Source organism: Ixodes scapularis, unplaced genomic scaffold, assembly GCF_016920785.2.
Source record: "Ixodes scapularis isolate PalLabHiFi unplaced genomic scaffold, ASM1692078v2 PGA_scaffold0__279_contigs__length_252992795, whole genome shotgun sequence".
Lineage (NCBI taxonomy): Eukaryota > Metazoa > Arthropoda > Arachnida > Ixodida > Ixodidae > Ixodes > Ixodes scapularis.
The window spans coordinates 74026582-74039113 of NW_024609835.1; the positions used below are offsets into that span (position 1 = coordinate 74026582).

A 12532-nucleotide genomic window follows, 5' to 3' on the forward strand; every position below is an offset into this window, starting at 1 on the left:
TGCCGCCAGCGTTTTCTCATGCAATAAAGCAATAACAAATCAGGCAACGACCGTGCAAGTGATGATTTGTCCCCTTTTCGTGTTTATTAAAGTCTTACCAGCAATCTGAACTCTATCAATGGCGATCGCTGTGCGTGCCCTGCTGCTTCGAGGCAGCCGAAAGGTATGTGACTGTAGCGAACGCAGACGTCTTCCTCGCTATTTGTGACACAGGCTCCATGGTACGGATATTTTAGCCTGGCCTATGTCGCATGTTATTTTTGCAGCTAAACAGTGACAGTTGTGACTGGTTGTTGGAAAGCTCAGTCGGCTAAGGCGTCGGTCGGCTTGGCAAACCGACCAACACTGCAGCGGCCATTTTGAACAGCCGACCGTCTTGGGTGGGTCGCTCCAAGAATGTGAGTCCATCTTCCGCCCACCAGTTTGGAGCAGGTCCCACGAAGCGACATTTTGCCTCCCTCGCGGATTGTGAAAAGCGCTATGAATCTACCAGTGGAATTCACCATTACTCTTCATTACAGTTCCCCCTTTCGAGAGACGCTGACACGACAAACCATTCGCACTATCCTCTTTGCACGCTCAACCTTTCCCACACCCCCTGCTGATATTTTGTCGCACACCACACTTCGTGCTATCAAAAACTCTCCCGTGAGGAGGACTAAAAAGCGTTAGTAAACTTTTAGAACAAGATTGGTCAATCAAAAGCCCACGGGTTCCAGCACGCAGCAATCTCAAGCCGAGAACCTTTTAACGGTAAAAGTGGTTTTGTTTTTACAAGAACTACACCTATACCAATTATGTTTTAGAATGCCTTAATATAAACAAGTTGAGGTTAAGAGTAGTAGCAGGTTGAAATCAAATATATACAACCAGTAATCATTGAACCAGTTCGTCATTCTTGTCCAGCTCACTTGCCCCTTTGCATTTAATTGCATTATAATCATATTTCACTTTTATAAAGCAGCTTTGAGCTCAGTCACTGCTTCAATAAAGTTTTTCAACCAACTTCCCCTAAACACAGCAACTGCAACTGCCACTACGACTAAGGGTCACCAACCCAATTCTGGCATTGGAAGCGAAACTGGAGCACTGTGGCCTCAAGAACCAACAACACCAACCCCAATGCAACACAGGCCCAAAAAGCCCAATGAAGAGAGCCTGCTGCCATAGTGAGGCTGCTAAAGGTATTTCCTAAAAAAACATTTTTCGTGGGTTCGCGAAGCCCTTGCCCCAAACCTCAACCTCCCTCCTCCCCCGCGTTTTCCTAGGAAAAAAAAAAAAGATTTTTGTGGCTTTGGTTAGGTGGCGTGAGCCACCTCCCGTTATAAAAGTACAGCCGTGACCACATATGCATTCATTCACTTGATGCTTCTCACTTCCTCTGTCTATAACAGTAAGGGGCACCCCTTTTCATGCAGCAATTAACCGTCTTATTTTATAACGCCCCCCCCCCCCTTTTCCTTCCCCGCTGGCATCGGATCCCCCATCACTTTGAAAGGTCCCCAAGGGGACCCTGACACATACACACTTCAGAACCACTGCCTTAAAGGGATTGTCCGGTCAAATTTTGTATTCGAGAAAATAATTGAATATCATTGGTATTGCCTCGAGATGCATCGTACGTCCAATATCTGAATTTTATATGCCCCTCTGCGTGAGTAATTCAATTTATACTGCTCCAATCGCATTCTAGCGTAAACGCTGCTTTCGTTGGCAACATTGAAGCTCTGACGTCACAAAACACAAAGCGAGCATTTTTGTCTCGTTGTTTGCCTGCAAGTGAACGCCTCAGCGTGCTTTGTTTTTGTTGTTGTGCTCGACTTGTTTCGTGGTTGGGTGATATTTTTGTTGCGCGGTTGGGTGCCACAACCACCAGGCAGCACATGCGAGCCAAGATATGACATTCCACACTTTTCTGCGAGACGTGCAGTGACGAGCAAAGTAGATCGACGTCATGCATAGGAACTGGGTTCCCGTCAAGATCGAGATCCCGCTTATGCAGCAATCATCTCACAGAAGAGAGCTACGAGCTGAGCTCTAAGCGGACAGAAGGCTTGTAAGTTGAGGTGTGATGCTGTGCCAACGATATTAAACTACGTCCACCCACTCCTCACCCAAATCAGATCAGTCAATTTAGGTCTGTTCGATTCACCTGAACTGGCTGAACTAGATCAGCAGTGCAGGAGCTGGTGCATTCGATTCAGCCGGAAGTTGCACGACCGCTGCATTGGCGCGTTCGATTCATCTTAGTTCTGAACGAGTTCAGACCCAGTTCGTCAAAATCTTGCACCGGCTCCGGACTCAGTTCAGCGTCCGTGCAGAAGCAGACGACAACAGCAGACGGCGATAGCAGACGACACTCCTCGTCCGTCTCAGCTCGCAGTGCCATTTTTCGCAGCTCTTGCTCAAATATCTCCGATGTTTAACAATAACGCCGATATAAGGAGGTTGCATTTCCTCTCATCTATGATAATAACGCACCCGCGGCGGATGCGGAATTGAGATCAAAACCGAGGCTAGGAATTCGCTTGATTATTAGTAAAGATGCTCTTTCTTCGAGATTGCGCCGGGACCCGACGACAGAGGCAGCTGATGGTCGCTGACGGAAGAGTAAACCAGACAGGACTCTGCGGATAGGGGGAAAAATAAAAACACGAGAACCCAAGGCAGGGCATCATACCTAAAAATGATCAGGTGAAGTGTTCTAAATGCAGGAAATTGGGGCACCTTTCTTGCAAATGTCCCCGGACGAAGAACTTCTGTTTCACAAGAAAAGAGTAGACGCCGAGAATGTCACTGTGGAGAAAGACTCCAGCCGTGAGCCCGACAAGGTGACGACCGATACGGGCAAGACCGACGGAAGCAACTTGGACCACCAAGGTCAGAAGAGGCCGCGCCCCTTGGTCCGCGAGATGGCTCAGATTCTGTTACAAGCAGATGACACGAGGCGGTCGTCAAAGAATAATCGCAGCTGCGTGTCTGTGCAGGCGCACAATGACGACAGAAAGGAGCTGAACGACTCGCGTGCCTGGAGGGCGTCCCAGCGAGCCGAGGATGACCACGACGAGCAGGTGAGCCTCGACGACGAAAGACCGTACACTTTGCCTGGGCAGCAGGCGTCCCGGCAATCTGAGGACGACGCATGGGTGAACTTTGACAACGTCGAGGCCATTCCCGACATCTCACCTTGGTTGCACAAGTTCGGGCAAGCCAAGGACGTCAACGTCACACGTTGAGAACATGGGCGTCGGTTACAGGAAAGAACCGAGAGTATCTCCTGGGAGGCGGGCGTTCCGGCAAGCCGAGGACGATGCCGGCGAGAACGTGGACAAGAATGAAGGACTGAATTTATCGCCTGGGCGGCAGGCGTTTTGGCGAGCCGAGGACGACGACGGTGAGAACGTGGACAACGACGTAGGACCAAACTTATCGCCTGGGCGGCAGGCGTTTCGGCGAACGGAGGATGACCACGACAAGAAAGAACCGAATATTTTGCTTTGGCGGCAGACATTCTGGCAAGCTGATAGTGACCACGGCAAGGAAGTGGGTGTCGACGAGAAGTCGGACATCTTGTTAGGGTGGCTGACGTCACAGCCGGCCGGTGAAGACGTCAGGGAAAGCAGGAACAGCGACGAGGACACCGTCTTCGAGATGGAGATGTCCCAGAATATAGCTAGGGACGCCGATGAAGACTCGACCACCTGCCAGCCAGCCACGTATGAGAGAGCTGGAAGTGCAGAAGACGTCGACAACAGCGACTGCCTACCAGGCCCATTCCTGATTCGTAAATCAAGACAGAGTATAAACTGTCGTCGCTCTTGCGTGGAGAAATTCTGGAACCAACTATACACCATCCGATTCAAGCCCCGCCGAAATCTGGGTGGCTTGAATAACCTGTCGGCAAAGAGACCGAGGCTAGGAGGCTAGATGCTGCGCTAGTCTCGGTGCGAGATTTGTCACTGCTTTGTAGCCTTGGCGGGCACAGTAAGAATCACTTTACTAGCATGTGATTGGCATATTGGTGTAAATTTCTTTTATAGTTTGAATTCTTGCGGGTTGAGTCACAAACTCTGAGCAATATGTGACTGATAGGCGTACGCGTTTGAGTTTAGTTATATATTATTTTTAACATTTCGGGTCTAAAAAATATATTAATTCGGGAGGTGTGAGAATCGGCCCCGCCATCACCATGGATGAACGCAGGAACAGGACCGAGTTTCGTTTTCTTTTCTTTGCATGTTTGCGTTTGCAAGTGTGCCCCTGTGTGTTGGTGAACTGGCGATGCTCGTGCGGGCTGGGGTAGGGGACATTGGAGAGAAGAGGAAGACGAGGGGGGCAGGACGTGTTGGGACCTTTTGCAGGGATTCGGAAATTAGCTTAGGTTGTAAATAGATATGTTTTCATTTTTCCCCCTATCCGCGGAGTCCTGTCTGGTTCACTCTTCCGTCAGCGACCTGTGGTGAGTGTTCAAATATTGGCTCACGTAAATTGTTTCTTTTTGATGCTTTGTGTTGATATTCTTACTTACAGGTATTGCCCTCTTGATAGTCCCCGCCTTCAGTTGCTCTTGGATGCGTATTGATGACTCCGATACAATGCAGAAATCTGCGATTTAGTGCGTTGGCACTCGCATGTCCCCGTAGCTGAGCATAATACTGCACGCTTTGTCTGCTGGTATCTGTGGACGCCCACTAACGGGCCTGAGAAAAACGCCGAGAATCAGCATTTTCGCCGATTCTCGCTTCAACTTGACGCCAAACTTATGGTCCATAACTGTCTTGGCCAAGACGCAATCGTCAGGCCTTCGTCTTCGAGGTGACCGGCATACCGACCGCGCGCTGCCGCCAGTGACTCCCGACGCAAAATCATCCTGATGCCGCAAATCTATCGTCCAAATGCAAAGATTCCCTTTTTCCCTTTGAGGAGCATTTGCCACTACCTTCTTGACTTGTAACCGACTATAGTTCAGAACTTCCTGGCCGAATCGAACAGGCCTTGATTATGCAGCGAAACCGTAACCAACAGCTAGGCCATTTCGAAATGATACCAGAAGTTGTATTTAGCATGCGTGCAGCCCGATATGCGTTTGAGCCGAGTGTGAAAGTGGAGCGTGACTATGATTCACCAAGCTCGTCCAAGTCAAGTGACGACATGCACTTGAACGGTTCGCCTTTGGCCCACGGACATCGCCTCTGAGGGAATGATCCACAGCCTCATCACCGATCGATTGGATCCGCCGAAATGTGTACCCAGATGCCGCTTCGTGTACTTAGGTGCCGCTTCAGAGGCGAAATCTGCATCCTTTGCTTTGCAAGCGCTCCTAGTTCGATCGGCGTCCGCCGCAGTCAGTGGTCGCAGTTGTGTTAGCGCGAAATGTCAAACGTTTGCTCGAAGCTTATGGCTGTCTGCGAGTAATATCCTGCTAAAAGGCGCGACTTTTTTTTGCACGTGCTTGGGAACTGCATTAAAAGAACCGTTTTTCAGTAGGGTACTGCCTAGGAGGCTATATAATTTGAAACAAAATATAAGACATCCATCGACCAACGCTTGTTATCCTGAACATCCGACAAACCTTTGCGTTTTGTGACGTCACGCAGCACCCACGGATGTCAGCCATTGACACTGGCGAAATTCGGGGTACAGTTTCGTACATAGGCTCATGAAAGGTTTAATTAATAACGGGAGATCATATATCAAAATAAAAATGACGTTTGTCTATATAAAAGCTCCCTCGACGTAACGAGCGCAAGAACTTAAGTGCTTCCGGTTTCGACCGGACAATCCCTTTAAAGTATGGTGCTTAGAATGCACCTTCGACTGGCACGTTTACGGGGCCCCAAAAGTGGTCCCTCAATATCCGCCTGACAACGTCACAGAAGTGTCATGCAGTCGTCTGCCCCGATCCGGACGTGGCACAGCAGTGAAGAAATGTGGCTGACGCCCGCTCTGCAGCAGGACGCTCTTCAGCATGACAGTTCGCAGTGCTTCGGCAGCCGGGAGTCGGGACGCCTAGACGACGACGACTCTTGCATTCCCTCGTGCTTTCCGCTGGAGCTTCTACGACCGACCGCCGGGATCACGACATCTGACGGCATGAAACTCGGGCTTTTGTGACTTCGTTTGCTGCCACTCCGCGACCACTTTCGATGCATGGGCAGTAGAGGATGCCAAGCGCACTAGCCAGACATGCGTTCCAGGCACCAAAGGCAACGACCGCCAAAGACTGATTACACCCTTGCGACTGCTTACAACCGAGTGGCTTACACCCTCCTGTGATCTCTTAAGACGAGAGCACACGCTGGGGCCATCTATCGGGTAGCCGTGGAACACTGGCAATTTTTGTACATTCCATCTTTTCTTTTTTTATGCACCATTCTTTCTTTTTTCGCTTGAAAAGCTTTTTACAATGTTATAAACAACCTTTTTTTTTTTCAAAGGTAGCATGTACATTAGAGCTCTGCAAAAGGCCGGGCCAACCCGCGAGCCCGCGCACACCCCGAGCCAGGCCCGGGCTGGGTAGTGCAGATTGTTTCCGGGCCTCGGCCGGCCGGAAACAATCGTGCTACCCTACTCGGGCAATAATGTAACACACTTTCAGTGTCGTGATCGGTCCGAGTCCTTTTGCACCACCTTTTGGAGTCCATCTGAGAGCAGCAAATGGCCCTTTCGGAGCAGAAGTTTACACTTCATTTTAATTCCCACCACTGCAAATATCCTATGTTACGATTAGTCTGTTGGCCTGTCCATCAAGAGACATTGCCTACTTTGCCTGCCCACTTATATGCAACTTCTTCTTATCATCAATAGAACCTTTCCGAAACTGTGAAATGATGCATAGATTATGCGCAGCCACCATCACTTGGTCTCATTGCTTCTGGTGTGAACCCCGTGATTGGTTCAGAGTTCATCCCAAGCAGTGACGCAGCACTCGTGTGGAATGCGGTTTGATCCGAGTACAGTCCAAATGCTGACGAAGCACTCGTGTCCAATTCGTGCTCACAGTGCATGACGAACTAATGGCGCCCCACATAGTCTATGCATCATTTCAAAAAGGGTCTATTGCACAGCAGATTTGATTCCCTGAAACACAAAACTAGCTGCTGTGTGTAGAAGTACCAAGCACGACAACACTATGATGAATGATGAAGGACAGTATGAACAGCTGCAAATAGTTATTTTAGCTACAGAGCCAAAGGTAAACAAAATAGTAAATTCCACAGAAATCATGTTAGAACAGAATAATATAGAGCACCCAAGCTGACGATTGATTGAAATCCTAAAGGTTATAGTAAAACTGGAATTTTTAGTTCAGAAAAAACAAAGCTTTAGTAATTTTATTATTAACATCAATGACAATTTATATGTAGGACTTTGATAACAATGATCAGCATTTTGAATGGTAAGTAAGCCTTACAAACAATCCAGTCAAACTTACCAAGGCAGTTCTCAAGTTTTCAGTCACTCCTCGAGTTAATTGAGTTTTAATTTACTCCATTCATAGATTCCATCATAAAGATGGAACCTATGAAAAGGTAATAACTAAACCAGAGAGATGGCATAAAGAATAAGCTTACAAAGAAGTCCATACATATCATCCCACAATACACAAGTATCCTTACTAAATCTTGAATTTGAACAAAAAAGAAATCAGAATACTGCAGTCTATCATATACTATACAAATCACAGTTTCATTCAAAATTGTAGTGCAATGTAGAGTTGTTACATCAGCACTTACGAAGTTCCTTCTTAATATACTCGACGCTTTGTTTTGGAGAAGTGCTTTCCCCATAGTATGAGGCTGTGCCGCGGTGAGGCATGACAAAAAATCACAATTGTGGTTTTCGCTTCACTGCAGTGCACCAGTGCACGGTGGGAAGCGCACTCAATAAAGCTACCGAACCCACAAACCCACCAGAACAGACCACGACCAGAGAATATTGCATGCCACGCAAATACGGTTCATAGTTGATACGGAAATCAAATCGAGTAGTAGGTTACTTTGAAAGTTCTGAAAATTCGGACAAACCTACCATAACGATCCCTCTGCCCAGCTAGTCTTCAGCTGTTACATTTTCAGTATTAATAAAGTGAAATTACGTTTAGGCACAACGTTGGCGCAAATTCATCACATTTTGTCAAAATGTAGCAGGATGTAATGTAGCAGGGTAAGCACTTTGGTACAGTTTGGCACAAATTGCACAGCAATCACATCACTGCACTTCCTGAAATGTTAAGAAAATGCCAACGCATTGATCGTTTAGATTTGAAAGAAAGGAGAAAGCCGAGGTGAAACTCATTACAATGCCATTAAAAAGATCTTAGAAATAAAGAAAGCTGTCTTGGACTAACAAAGCCCCCAAGAAGATACGGAGAAGAATCCTAGGGATTTCATCAGCATAGTGGGACAGCTGCCAACAGGCAATAAAACGACGGCAGTCCGGTCACAGGGGACGGTACAATTTTCTTTCCTTTTTCTTTTTAGCTCTTGAAGAAAAAAAAAAAAGAAAATGCCCTCTGGCTACCAAAGATAAGCTGTCTTTTATATTTGTGTAAGCTTTCGAAGGTTCATCACATGACTGCGATATAACGGAGTGTTTCGTGCAAATTAGGGTAAATGAATCAAATGCACCAACACTTTCCCAGGGAAGATTTGAATCAAAGAGATGAGGCCCGCCCTGGGATCTCACTGGGCTGGGTCCAGTCCGGTCCGGACCGGGCCTGATCAGGTGGGAATCCCATTGGGCCGGGCCGGGCTTCACAAAGTAGGCCCGTGCTGTGCTCTAATGTACAGTGCCCCTCAAACTTAACGCCGCCACTAGATTGTCCGGTTTATTCACTTGTTGAGCTATTCCTGAACCTAGTGGTCAAACTACTTGGTGAACATTCGCGTCCCCGATGAGAACCCAACCAGGGGAAGGTATTCGAGCAGCTGCAGCGACCAATTTATCTTTGGGTAGCATGGAATAGATCAATATTTGCGTAACCGGGGTGTAACCGAGTGGCGGCGTTAAGTTTGAGGGGCACTGTACATTTGATCTCTCAAATATTGCAAGACCTTCGCTCTAGTTAAAGGAGACACGACCCAGAAAAACAAAATCTCATAAAAAAAAAGTTCATTTTGAAAAATGCCCTATTTACATCTGCCAACATGTAGAGAGTATTCCCAGAAAGTTTCATTTGTTTACAGCGCATAGTTATTTTTAGGGGCGAAGCTTCTTAGGGTCTAGCCTTGTCCAGCCGGCCGGCGTCCGTGCTCCCATAAGAAGAAAAAATGTCTGCGCAGTGGACAGGATTCGAACCTGTGCGGAGAGACCCCAATGGATTTCTAGTCCATCGCCTTAACCACTCGGCCACGACTGCGGAACGAGTAGGGGGCTCTGAGATGTGGTAGTAACTCAAGAGCTGGGGTTTCTGTCATGGATAAAACGCTGCATGTAGCCGCTCAACATCTATGCAGGAGAGGGCGCTGCGGTCAAAAGCGTATATAATCGCGTTAAACTTTGCATGCATTGGCTCAACGTTTATAGACGAGAGGGTGCTGCGGTCAAATGCTCAAATGCGTAAATAATCACGTTCCATACCACACATTCTCTTTCTGATATGGACCGTTGACTTAAGCGGTGGAGATGCGTTCCCACGGCTTCTAGCGGATCTAAGTTGATCCGCTAGAAGAACCACTGGCTCTGCATTTCACCAACCATAAAGCAGTAATAATGAAGTCGAAATGCAACCTGGAACTCAACACTACCTATGAGCAATAAAAAAAAAATCAGTACCATCAGCATTACCTATGAACAATAAAATCAGTTTCATCACCACCACCAGAGCTTTGCCCCAATCAACATCATTCACCACGTGAAGATGCGGTCATTTTTTATAAATTATTTTCAATCCACCAATACTAAAGAAAAGGTAGAGGTTCGAGCACTTTGAATGTGTTTTTTTCCAATCCACTTCATGGCATAAATCTCACCTTAAAAGGATACTGAACCAAGGAATTTAGTGTCCATAATAAGTGGCGCACGTTCTTTCCACGAGCTAGCAGCCGCCGGTGTGCGCGAGCACACGCAACAAAAATGACGTCACAGACCTCCATTCGTGGTTGAGATGACAGTGAAATGTATGGGCTTCGGACCAAAGGAGAATAAAGACAAGTTTTTCATCTGCACAGTGGTGCCTGGTGTAAAAGTAAGCGATGAATTGGTCTAACAAGCACGTAGCTTTCACTTGTAGAGATGAAAAGCCTGTCTTTATTCTCCTTTAGTCCGAAGCCCATGCATTTTACTGTCATCTCAACCGCGAATGGAGGTCTGTGACGTCATTTTTGTTGCGTGTGCTCGCGCACACCGCGGCTGCTGGCTGGTGGAAAGAACGTGCGCCACTTATTATGGGCACTAAATTCTTTGGTTCAGTATCCCTTTAATAAAACTGTTGTTTCAGTATGAAGCTATTGAGAGATTTAATATTTGTGGCTTATATGCCGAAATTTTATAAAGTCAGTTACTTTTAACTTAGATTTTGCATTTTCATGTTTCTTTATTATGAAAAACTGTAATTTGCAAAACTAAAAAAAAACTGTAATTTGCAAAATATAAAAATATGCAGACATTTTTTTTCTGGAAAATGCATATTTTCTTAAATTTCTTTTTATAGCCCCCCCCCCCCTCCCCCAAAGCATGCTGGAATACTGAAGTGTGCCTTAAAATGGTGGAAAGCCACATAATTAAAAGACCCTGGATCTACACGTTGTGCTCAACTATCTGGAAGTCTGGAAGGCAACAGGTATTCCAGTATGCATTCCACTAGAAAAATATGTGGTTATCAACAGGGTTGGGCAGAAATACTCAAAAATGTATTTGGAAATACAAATACTGGGATACATTAAAATAGTGGCTAAAATACTGATACTGAAATATATCTATAAAAGTGTATTGCGATACGTATCGGAAATACATTTTAAATAGAGGAAAAAAACATTTGGAAATACTAATACAGGAATACATTTTAAGAAGGGCAGAAGTACAAATACAGAAATACTGATACTGTAGTACATTTTTTAAAATTTGTTTCAGATGCCAAATGAGATGAAGCTTGAAGTTGGAAATGGAAGTTTTTGATCCCGAAATTACTTTCCCGTAGGCTTGGCACTTTGCCTTGAAGGTAGTGATTTCGGACGACAACAAGTCAGTCTCAATAGGCTCAAAAAAACGTTCCATCAAGGACCGACTACGGTCCCTTCCCTGACATCCTGTCTGTCTGACGAGGGATGCGAAAAAACTTTGACCTCTAAATAAATCCTATGTCATTCTAAATCCCATCCAAACGTCACCTCGCCCCTGTCCAATAAAAACGCCCCTATAAAGAATGATCACATGACGTCACGGTGGAATGAACAGGGATTATTTATCTGTAGGTGTGGCCTTGAACATAAAACTTTACCACGCAGCTGTATGAAACGACAATACATACTTTCATTGTAGGTTACCTCGTTGAAGATCGTGAAGGCAGTGACCATTTGGAATTTTCGAGAATAGTGGACCACCTGAACATCCTGGAACACATGTCCTATCTTTTGTTACGGTTGAAAAAAACGATATGGTGGCAGCCCTGTTGTGAAGGTTTTTCCTGCCGACGCTCCGCCACCAACGCATGAATTGCAGTCTTCAAGTTTCGCCTTGCATAATCCAAACAGAGACATCGTGGATTGCGACCTGATATTGCCCCGTACAGGTGCGAGCTTTCCGAGAAACAGCGCGTTCGAGACGAGTTGCAGGTGTATGAAGTCTGGGTGGACACAGCGAGGCCACGTCTGGCCTACTTCCTGGGTTTCGGATCACCAGAGCAGCGGGTCACGTTCACGTCGGCTGATGACGTACCCTTGAGCCGTGCGACATTACGGGCGCAGCTGCAGACACATTCGAATGTGTGTTGAACTTCACTGCGTGAGTCATCCTACTATTTCAAGTCAACCACCACCAGGCTCGTGCTGCAATGGACTGTGAATCAGCTTTGCCAGCTGGGTGTACGGTGTATGTTAATTCAAGAGAGACGGTTAGCAGCGGGCATTGGATGCCAGCAAACAATGAGTCAAGAAACCCCTACCTAAGGACCTGAGGCACAAGACACTCTCACTCCACTCCTGGCACGCCAACTGGTTAGAGTCCCCGACTACGCAGCACTTCTCAGAAGAAAAAAGCGGACGCATAGAAAAATAGTATGGAGAATTGGAAGGAATCTTGGTCAACAATGCCCCAGCATCTCCTTGACCCTAGTGCCCTCCAAAAAAAAAAAAAAAAATGCATTCGGATTTTTTTTTTGAGGGGGAGGGGGGGGGGGGAGAGGAGTATTTCTCGAGAAATGTAACGAAATACATTTCACCCTCATTGTACCGCGATACAAAGGGACATTCAAAATGTATTACGATACAGGAATACAGATACTGGTGAAAAAAATGTATCCCGATACAGAAATACAGATATGAAATGTATTTCTGAAATACTATCGCTTTGCCCAACCCTGGTTATCAACACC

At 46.4% G+C, this 12532-nt stretch overlaps 1 protein-coding gene across 3 annotated transcripts in view; it reads right to left on the reverse strand.

Annotated features, from left to right (window-relative positions):
* The window catches only part of LOC8027016, a 56273-nt gene that overhangs the window by 16014 nt on the left and 27727 nt on the right, over positions 1-12532 (reverse strand). The window lies entirely within an intron of this gene.